The sequence below is a fragment of the Urocitellus parryii genome, chromosome X, assembly GCF_045843805.1.
Source record: "Urocitellus parryii isolate mUroPar1 chromosome X, mUroPar1.hap1, whole genome shotgun sequence".
Taxonomy (NCBI): Eukaryota; Metazoa; Chordata; class Mammalia; order Rodentia; family Sciuridae; genus Urocitellus; species Urocitellus parryii.
This window is the reverse complement of record NC_135547.1, coordinates 35,959,902-35,970,357: the sequence shown is the minus strand read 5'-3', so window position 1 is coordinate 35,970,357 and position 10,456 is coordinate 35,959,902. Positions and strand designations below refer to the sequence as shown.

At 35.3% G+C, this 10,456-nt stretch overlaps 1 non-coding gene across 1 annotated transcript; it reads left to right on the top strand.

The window, feature by feature from the left end:
* The first annotated feature begins 2,248 nt into the window (after positions 1 to 2,248).
* On the top strand, positions 2,249 to 2,311 carry LOC113175513 (small nucleolar RNA SNORD42). The gene has a single exon (XR_003299982.1). It is a non-coding gene; the product is annotated as a small nucleolar RNA SNORD42 (small nucleolar RNA).
* Positions 2,312 to 10,456: the final 8,145 nt, after the last annotated feature.

The window sequence follows — 10,456 nt, the reverse complement described above, 5'->3', positions numbered from 1 at the left end:
CAACAGATGTGATTTTTCTCTTCATATAAGAAGCGTTCTTTATAGTGGAATAGGGAGAATACTCTGGGTTTTCCACCACCTACATTAACTATCCATGTTAGATTTCTTCAACTGATTTACTCATTTAAGAGCCTACTATTGACTTGTGTACTCAATTCTAGATGAAGAGTAAACACTAGGCAACAGAGATTATCAAGAAAGTCTTTTTTGACCATGTCTTTTTAAAAAATGTACCTTTTGAATGTATCAATCCATTTCAAGTAGGTGTTAGGGATGATTGAGGGAAGAAATTTCCAGAGTCCTTGTCTCTACCAGCTAATACATATGTGCACACAACAGTTTAGGTAATAATGCACTTGGATAGTTCTATCTTGAGTGGTTATAATATTTTCCTTTTCCTTTTCACTTTCCAAATAGCCCTTTATCTTAAGAGCACTTGAAAAGAAAATATTTCCTATTGCTTAAAAGCAATACAAAAAACCCCACATTTTAGCTGGGGATATAGCTCAGTTGGTAGAGCGCTTGCCTTGCATGCATAAGGCCCTGGGTTCAATCCCCAACACCACCCCCCAAAAAAACCCACGTGTTATCAAAAAATGTGTGCTCATTTATACTCCTCGTTGTACACCTTGATTTTTCCTTCTAGAAAGAAACTATGCTATCAACTTGGCAAATTCATTTATTTATTAATAATATTTTTTTACATTTGAATCATTTTTTTAATTTTATTTTTTTTATTGGTTGTTCACAACATTACAAAGCTCTTGACATATCATATTTCATACATTAGATTGAAGTGGGTTATGAACTCCCAATTTTACCCCAAATGCAGATTGTAGAATCACATCGGTTACACATTCACAATTTTACATAATGCCCAATTAGTAATTGTTGTATTCTGCTACCTTTCCTATCCCCCATTTGAATCAAATGGGGTATAATTTCTCATTTTTCTGAGTGTACAGGTTGCAGAATCACATTGGTCAGTCAGCCACTTTTATACATACAGCAATACTAGTGTCTATTTTATTCTGCTGCCCTTCCTATCCCCCCTTCCCCTCCCCTCCCCTCCTATCACTTCTCTCTACCCAATCTAATGTGACACACTTCTTTTATTTTTCCCTCACATAATACAAACAAACAAATAAATAAATAAATGAAAAAAAAGATCTTAGAGAAAGCTCCCTCATTCCTTCCACCATGTTGGGGACAAAAAGGCAGCATCTATGAACTAGGAAGTGGGTCATCACCAAACAAAAAAAATCTGCCAAGGCCTTGATCTTGGACTTCCCAGCCTTCAGAATTGTGAGAAATAAATTTCTGATATTCATAAAAATAATATTAATATTAATATTTTATTTATTAATAAATTGTATTTATTTATTAATAATATATGTGGTTGTATATTACAAAGATTAAAACATAAATTAATCAAAAAAGCTTAAGAGAAGCTCTTTCCTGCCTCCCTGTACCTTACTGCTGTGAGCACTCTCAGGTCTCTTTCTTTGCTAATAACAGGGATTTTTTATATCAAAATTGAAGACTCTGCCCCAAGTATTTTATTATCCAAAAGCACATGCATAAAAACTTGTAAGCACTTACACAGTATTTTCAGTAGAAAAATTCCTTCGAATTGCACATTGTTTATTTTGTAGCGTGTGACCCGTGTGAAGTCAGATGGGCACAAACTAGTATGTAGTCAAATTGTTGGGACTCACTTTCCCCAGAATGCACACACATATATATTGGTTATATTACTCAATATGATACTATCAGACATGTATTCCTATGGATTTTAAACATAAATACAACTGAGTAGAGGAACTCTTAAGCTTCTGTCAGCTGAATCATTCTCTAAGAATCATGTAATGCAGGAATAACATCAGAGTTTTAAATCGGAAGAATTTCAGGAACACAGCAATTTAATAGAAATGTCTAAAGAGTGGCAGAAGAGAAGCAATAAAGTCCAATATTCCTCATTTCAATTTTTGTTGGAGCTTAATGCAACCATGTAAATGAGCACATTTGTTCAGTGTAATATTTAATAAGCATAAATATTTAGGAAAATATTAGAGCAAGAAGAAATCTTAGAGATTCTATAATTCAGATCTTTCACATTATATAGGAAGAATAGCCAGGAAGAGTGACTTGAGCCCCAATTCAGTATTTCTCCTCTATACCAAACTGATCTTTTTATTGTGCTATAGAGAAAGTATTGGCATAAACTTACTAATTAAATTACTTTGTATTGCAAATGATGGAAAAATCACTATTTGGAAAAGAATGACATGAACAAAGGAACCACTGACTAGAAAAAAAAAAGAAAAAAGAAAGGAAAAAAAGTACTTTATATGACAAGAAAATATTCCTGCCTTTTGGTAACATAAGCTGCATGTTCTAGCATTGACCTGGTCTTCTAAAGTGAAAGTAGTCAGGAACATGCAGGCAAGATAACTTATCATACAAGTTGAGAGAAGATAAATGCCTTACTTTAACACACACTGAGAGCATATTTACACTACAAATGGTGTCCTATATCTAAGAAGTCTTTTCAACTGAAAAGGTTTTAATTTGTCAAATTGCTTCCCATGTATCCCCCTAGAAGATGGCACTTTGCAGAGGAATGGGTGATGAACAAGCAAAGTCTGCTAACAAAAAATAAAATTGGAGGGGCTGGGGATATAGCTCAGTTGGTAGAGTGCTTGGCTCACATGCACAAGGCCCTGGGTTCAATCTCCAGCACCACAATAAATAAATAGATAGATAAATAAATAAATATAGAGGTCACAGTTTAATAATATACTCCAAGGCCAACACCCTATTGTGGCCATGTAGCCAAAACTTAAGTCATCCTGACTTCCTACAAAGGCTAACTCTAATCATAAACAAAATAAGAAATATAAGCATTATGTCCTGGACAGTATGATTCAGTAAAATTAAACCAATTAGCTATAAATCAATCAGCTTAACCAGCTCTGCTAACCTTTACAAGAATGTAATGTTTAACAGCCAATCAACAAAAAGGTCAAAATACCTCCTCCTTTATGCTTTGTAAACTATAACTGCTATGCAGGGTGTGCATGAAGCTTCTTACCACTTACAGTTTGAGGTCTCCCAGTTCACCAAATTATTCTTTTGTATGCACAACAATCGCAATTTTAAAAAATTTGACAAGTTTGATGAAGAATTGGAATGATATGAAGGACATGACTCATTGCATTAGGGAATTTGGAGCAGGGAAAAAAGTGATTTACTCCATATAAACATGTACTGTAGCTTCCATCTATAAAAGTACCAAAGTCTGCTCAAGCTTAGAAGTAAAGAAAGTAAAAGATCTAACACTTCGAGTTCTTAACTAGGTCCAATTCTCCAGGTTTATTATTCTGCAGGGCAAGTAGTTGCACATCATTGAGAGACTAATGGTGCAAAATGGGAAAAAAGTTTAAACTCATTGAAAGTCTATTATATCATTCTCAGCATAACACAGTACCCTGAGGATTTCAAATCTAGCCTTGCTACAAATTATACTCAATTCTAGCTGCACTCTAGACCCCCTTTTAGATTGGAAGCTTCAAGAATTAAACTAACTTGAAGTCAACAATACCTTATACTTCCTTTCTAGGTAAGTTCCATCTTTACCTTCATCCACTATTATCTTTGGTTCTGGAATTTGACTCTAAACCAGGTCTGGACTTTGAATCAGAGTGTTTTGATGGACAAAGGAAGTACTTGCTTCATGCAGGTTTCCTATTTTGAAGTAGTTCAACAGCCTGTTTTAAGTCTGGAATGTGAAACCAATGTCACCTCTTGCTCCTGTGGTATCCTTTGGCTTTCTGCTGTGGCTCAAACCAAATCTTTCTATTTGTTCATTAAGCATTTCCTGGAAACTATAGGCTGCCTAAAACAAATGATCTGTACATTCCAATATGGCTCTCCTTGTTCTGGAAATCCTGCTTATCTAACTTGACAGTGCAGGATTCCCCACACAGGTGAGGACCATTATAAAATGTACATTAAGAGAGTAAGAGTTAAAGTGCCCAGGCTGTGGAGCCAGGCTGCCTCCATTCAAATTTTTGTTCCATTTCTTGCATTTTGACCATGTGGAACGTGTAATTTCACATCTCCATGTTACAGTCTCTTTACTTGAATAACTTAGATAACTAACAATCCTTACTGACTGTGGTTTTCCTGAGGGTTTAACAATACATGTAACATACTAAGAACACAAAACATTACCAATATTATTTATTATTTCTATGATTTTTATTTCATTCAATTCCAATTCTTTTGTAGAAAATGAAAGTATAGGGATTAAAACCTTTTTTGTGAGGGAGGCACACAGTTATAGCATTTGGTTATGACGATAGCTAACTAGCTCTCAGGAGAATTGGGGAAAGTTGTTAGGAATATTATTCTAAAATTAGACATGCAAAATGAGCAGGAATTAGGCAGAGTATGAAGGCATGTTGTGGGAGTAATCATGTTCTAAAAAGAAAGAACAGCCATGAAACAATGGGGCATGTGATGAGTTCAGAGAACTAAGAAAAGTTAAGTACAAACAATGATGGGTCATACTGACACAGACTGTGTAAAGACCATAAATGGCTTTGAACTATGTGCCAAGAAATTTCTATTTTACTATTAGGCAATAGGAACTCTATAAGGATTTTAAACAAAAGAATGAGTGGGTCACATTCACATTTTAAAATTATTTACTTTGGCTGCACTATGGCAAATGTAGGGAGAATAGGCTCACTAGTGTAGCTCAGTGGCAGAGCACTTCATCTACAAGGCTCAGGTTCAATTACACACACACACACACACACACACACACACACAGCTGCAAGCTCACTAAAGGGAAACAGTTACATTTTAATGGAAGCAGGTATAATGTACTTGTAAAGACTGAATGCAGATCCTATGAGATTGCCATAAGGATACACAGACTCATCAATGAAACAGAATTAAGGGCTAGAGAGAAATGCTTACATTTTTGATTAATTGATTTTTGCTAAGACAATCCCATGAGAAAAGAATAATTATTTCAACAAATGATACTGTGACAACTGGCTGTCCATATGCAAATAAAGATGAATTTAGACCCTTGCCACACATAATATGCAAAAAATAGCTCCATATGGATTATAAACCTAAATTTAAGAGCTAAAACTTTAAACTTTTGGAATAAAAAGATAAGAGACAATCTTTGTGACCTCAAATTATGCAAAGAATTTTTAGATATCATACTGAAACTACAGTCCAAAAAGAAAAAAATGATAAATTGGTCTTCATCAAAATTAAAAACTTCTGTTTTTTAAAATGCACCATTAAAAATGAAAAACAAAACAAAAAAAAGCCAGAATGGGAAAAATGATACTATAATACAAAATATCTGAAATATTACTCCTTTGGTTTTATAAAACATGGTCACCCCAAGAACAAATTTTTAAAAAGAAAAGAATAAAACATGTTCACCCCAATACCCATAGGTTTCAAATGCATTTTGAATATATGTTGTATAGGGACCCATGAAAATAATTACTTAAAATACACATTGCTAGATGCCTTAAAAAATTCTAATAAATTCAGTTATGCGGAATTTGGTGTGTTGGAATGGGTATCTGGCCTTACCCCAAATACTATTCTTTAAATATTCTAGTCCTCCCTTTTTTAATCAGTCCCTCTAAGTGAAACACATGATGTTTACCCTTCACTCTAACTTTTTAAATTATATTGAGGTCATGAAAAAAAATGATAGGAACTATTGGGCTGCCATTTTGCTGCTTCCCCCTTAGATTTCTTCTTTATCTGTGTATTTCTTCTGAAAGAAATTACACAAGGCTTTTGTTGAGAGATTTATAGCCAGTCGAAATGAAATTGCCAGGAGCATAGGCTTTGAGGTAAGTCAGATTGTCTTCAAACTTATTGGTTGAAGTAGGTTATTTAATCACTCTTTAAGCTTCAGTTTTTTATCTATGTAATGGGAAAATATTACTTATTTCTCAGGAACTACATGAAGTGATGCACTTAAAATTAAAACAGTACAGTAAATGGTATGACATTTTGAAGGAATGGTCACTATTCTTATCACTAGGAAATGGATCTGACTTTTTTTTTTTCTGAGATGTCCTTTATTCCTGTTTCACAGATGAGGATATCAGCCTGGACCTTGGGACATGTGAAACCACCAGGGTCTGACTAAGCAGTCACTGGCTGACAGCAGCCATCTGCTGGCTGGGAAAGGGATTGGGTGGGATGTACTGGGCAGCAGTTTCAGGGAGAGTGAGTGGGATAGTGTAAAGGCAGGAGGTATGGCAGAGAATTACACATAGGGATGGAACATCCTGTTCCTGTTGCATAAGTGCCATTAGCCCTGCTTCATAATATACCTGCCAGGATCTGACCTTTTAACATTAGATAAATATTAAAATGTTACTGTGTACATGGTTACCATTAAATTAGACACCACATTTCTCCCCAGAGACAAAAAACTATGAGTTGATGTTAGTGAAATTTTCTCAGAGTGCTCAAAATATAAAAATGAAGTGAAAGAACACTGAATTCAATTCTGGCCCTTGTCCTCTCCATATTCATTCATTTAAGTATTAATAGTTATTGAAAACCACTTAGGATGGAGATATATATATATATATATATATATATATATATATATATTAAACAAATATGGTACCTGAGTCTATGGAGTTTACAATCTGGTACAAGTAGCAGAAAATAATGAATCAAATAATTATATAACTCACTAAGTCCAGGGAAGAAAATGAATATAGACGGGTAATGACATGTGATGAGGGCCTCATGGTGGGTATGTAATCAGAATGATGTCTTTAAAGAGTCACCATTTATGGTATCAATCTTGAAGAATGATAATGAGCTACTCATATAAACCAGTGACAAAACATTGTAGATGGGAGGATGAACATGTATGAGAGCCCCCTAAGGGAAGGGACCTGTCATGTGCAATGAACTGAGGGTAGGCCTGGAATACTGAAGAGTAGTGATCAAGGGCAGGATGCTTTCCCTAAATTGAAGTAATTAGGTGGCAGATCATTTAAAAACTTGTATGTCATGGCAATTAATTTGGATTTTCTTCTGAATGAAGAAAATCATGTTAAGAAGAGAAGAGAAGGTGTTAAGGTTTAGATATGAGGTATCCACCAAAAGCTCATGTGTGAAGCAATGCAGGAATGTTCAGAAGTGAAATGATTGGGTTATGAGACCCTTAACCTAATCAGAGCATTTATCCACCCATATGAATTAACTGGGCAGCAACTGTAGGCAGGTAGGGTATGGATGGATGAGGTAGCTCACTGGGGGTGTGCCTTTGGGGTTTATATTTTGTCCCAGGTGAGTGGAGCTCTCTCTTCTTTCTGATTGCCATGTCCTGAGCTGCTGAGCTGCTTTCCTCTGTCATACTCTTCTGCCATGATGTTCTGTCTCACCTCAGGCCCAGAGCTATAGAATCCACCAGCTATGGCCTGAGATTTTTGAAAACGAGCCAAATAAACTTTTCTTCTTCTTAATGTTTTTGTTGGGTCTTTTGGTCCCAGCAACAACAACAACAACAACAAAAAAAAAAGCTGACTAAGAGAGTTTTAACTAATAGAGGAACATGATATATATAATTTTTTAAAAGAACTTTATGACTTCTACATGTAGCAAAAACAATTTAGGAGACTCTAAGAGTAGCCTGTGGGAGACATGACAGTAGCCTAAACTATGTTGGATGTTAGGAGCCACAGCAAAAATATTGATACAGGCACCTTTGGGTTTAGTGATGGCCAGCCAGCAATTCACATTCATATGGTAATTGGACTCATGCTGTTTACCTGGGCCGTTTCAGGACTCAGGTTACTCATGTCAGGGGTGCGGCAGGCAGTGCTCCGTGATAGCAGCGGCAGGAACAGGGCTCAGACGGCCCGGGGCCGGGCAGCCTGCGGCAGTTGGTGATAGAAGATGTGAATTAAAGATAGATATTATATATATATATATATATATATATATATATATATATATATATATATATATATATCAGCATTCATCTATGGATTATACATGTGGTATAATGGAAAGACAAATATTAAAGATATTAAGGATAACTGTAAGGGTTCTAATTTGAAAAACTAGGTTGACTTTACTGCCATTTATTGAGATATGAAAGACTAAAACAGAATAGATAAGTGTTGATAGAGCTAAAGTTAAATTTGAAATGCCAATGAGATATCCAAATAAAGAAAATAAGCCAGCAGCAGAAGGAATATAAATCTAGAAATTCCAGGGGGCAGATCAGGAATATATAGAGAGATTTGAGAAATTGAAGGTATCCATAGCATTTGTGGTCAGAAGACAGAGATTTCAGAGAAAGAGTACAGGTAGAAGAAAGATGTAAGAAGTGAGAGCCCTGGCAGTCTAACATTTAGTAGTGTGGAAGAGAAGAGAGACCAGTAAAGGGGACCTATCTGCAAAAGCTCCCTAATGTGCTTTTATTTCTCTTTCTCACTACTATCATTTCAATTCTGGCTACTGCTAGAGCTCTACTCAATCAAAATGGTGGGATTTTTTCAAGATGCAAGTAATATCTTGGATATTTATTTTCTTAATTCTTCTTATTTCTGTAGTTGACACAAGCTCTGCAACAGTCTTATGTAGGAACTATAAAATCGTTTCATGCCGGGCATGGTGGTACACAACCTATGAGCCAACTATTTGGGAGACTGAGTCAGAAGTATCACAAGATGGAGGCCAGCTTCAGTAACTTAGCTAGACCCTGTCTCAAAATAAAAATTAAAAGGGGCTAGGGAGGTAGATCAGTGGTAGAATACCCCGGAGTTCAATCCCTAATATCTCACCCCTCCCCCCCAAAAAAAACAGATTCAAATAATCCACATCAACACAACCACTCTCTAGAGGATGCACTTCTATAATTATGTAAAATAGTTTATGCACAGAGGTTTTGGTGAAATTTTTGAGGGAATGATATCTGTTTGGTGTGCCCTTTCAAAGTATAGACCCACATGCAGGATGAAGATTAAAAAAAAAAAAACACATTTAAGTCTATATACTCCTTCTACTAATGACACCGATGTGAGATTTTGACACATTTTAGAGCATTCCTCATTTGGACAGATTTGCTAAGATGAGAAAATTACAAATTGTAGCTGAATTTTGAAATAAGTGACAAGGAAAAACTGGTAAACTCTTCCATCATTCTTGTTTTATGACCTCTGCCTTTTCTTCAGAAGTTAAACAATTAGAAAGGTAGGGCTGAGTGCTTTTTGTTATTTTTGAGTTAGGTATCTTAAAATGGATTAGGGTGACAGGAGATTAACATGCCAATCCAATCATCAGTGTGTGGATTTCCATTTACCAAAATACCTAGGGATATTAACACAGATTTGTTGTATAGGTTGGGGATTATCTCTAGAATTTTCCCATCATTCGATGTCATTAAACATTAGCCTTTTTTTTTTTTTCTGTTTTCTTTTTCCAGACAGTTAGGAAGATTTTTTTTCAAGGAGGACTATTATAATGGGGCTTAGCATTAGAAAGGAGAGGTGGGGCTCAACTCCCTAGCCTTTCTTCTTAACATGGAATTTTTAAGGATATCTGAAAAAGGTGCTCTGTTTACTTCTTCTGTACTATTAATTCATTTGTCTTTTTTAAAAAATGTTTTTTTTTTCTTTTTCAGTACTGGGAATCAAACCCAGGACTTGGCACATGCTAGGCAAGCACTCTACCACTGAGCTATATCTTCAGCACCAGGAAGAACTTTTTTTTGTACTTTGTGAGGTGAATACACTATAAAGAGTAAAATTTTAATAATTACCCTCACAAATCACTGCTACTAGTCAAACAGGTAATATGACATCCCCTTCTCAACAGATACTCACCTATCTGCTTTAAAGAATGAATCTACTCATTACCAGTTAAGAAGACAGGAGGACACATACAATTGAAAGGCTGAAAGTACTATTCCTGTGAAATTTTAACCAAAATTCACTAAATTTTCTATGGTAGCATCCATTAATGCTTGAGACAGAATTTTCTGAGGACTGAAAAAGAAAAAAACTGTAAAATTTTTATGGTGTCTAGCCCTTCTTAAAAATATAAATAAAACAAATTAGGAAAATATTATGTACATATTTGTATCTCTGTGTCTTCGCTACAGATCAAACTCCAGGTAATGGCTACAATGATAAGAGTTATAATATCACAATTTGGTTTTCTTTTCAGAGGAGGGAAAGAAAGCATCAAAGTCATTTGTGTATTCCTGGTACCTAGCTTGGTACAGCTGCATCAAAGGTATGCAAAGCAGGATTGAATGAGGGATGGATACAAAGTACAAATTGTGTAATTTGTATCTTTTTTTTTTTGCTTCAGCAAATTATGCTTGCATCCTTCAACCTCCTTCAAAGCATCTATCTCATCTATTTCACAC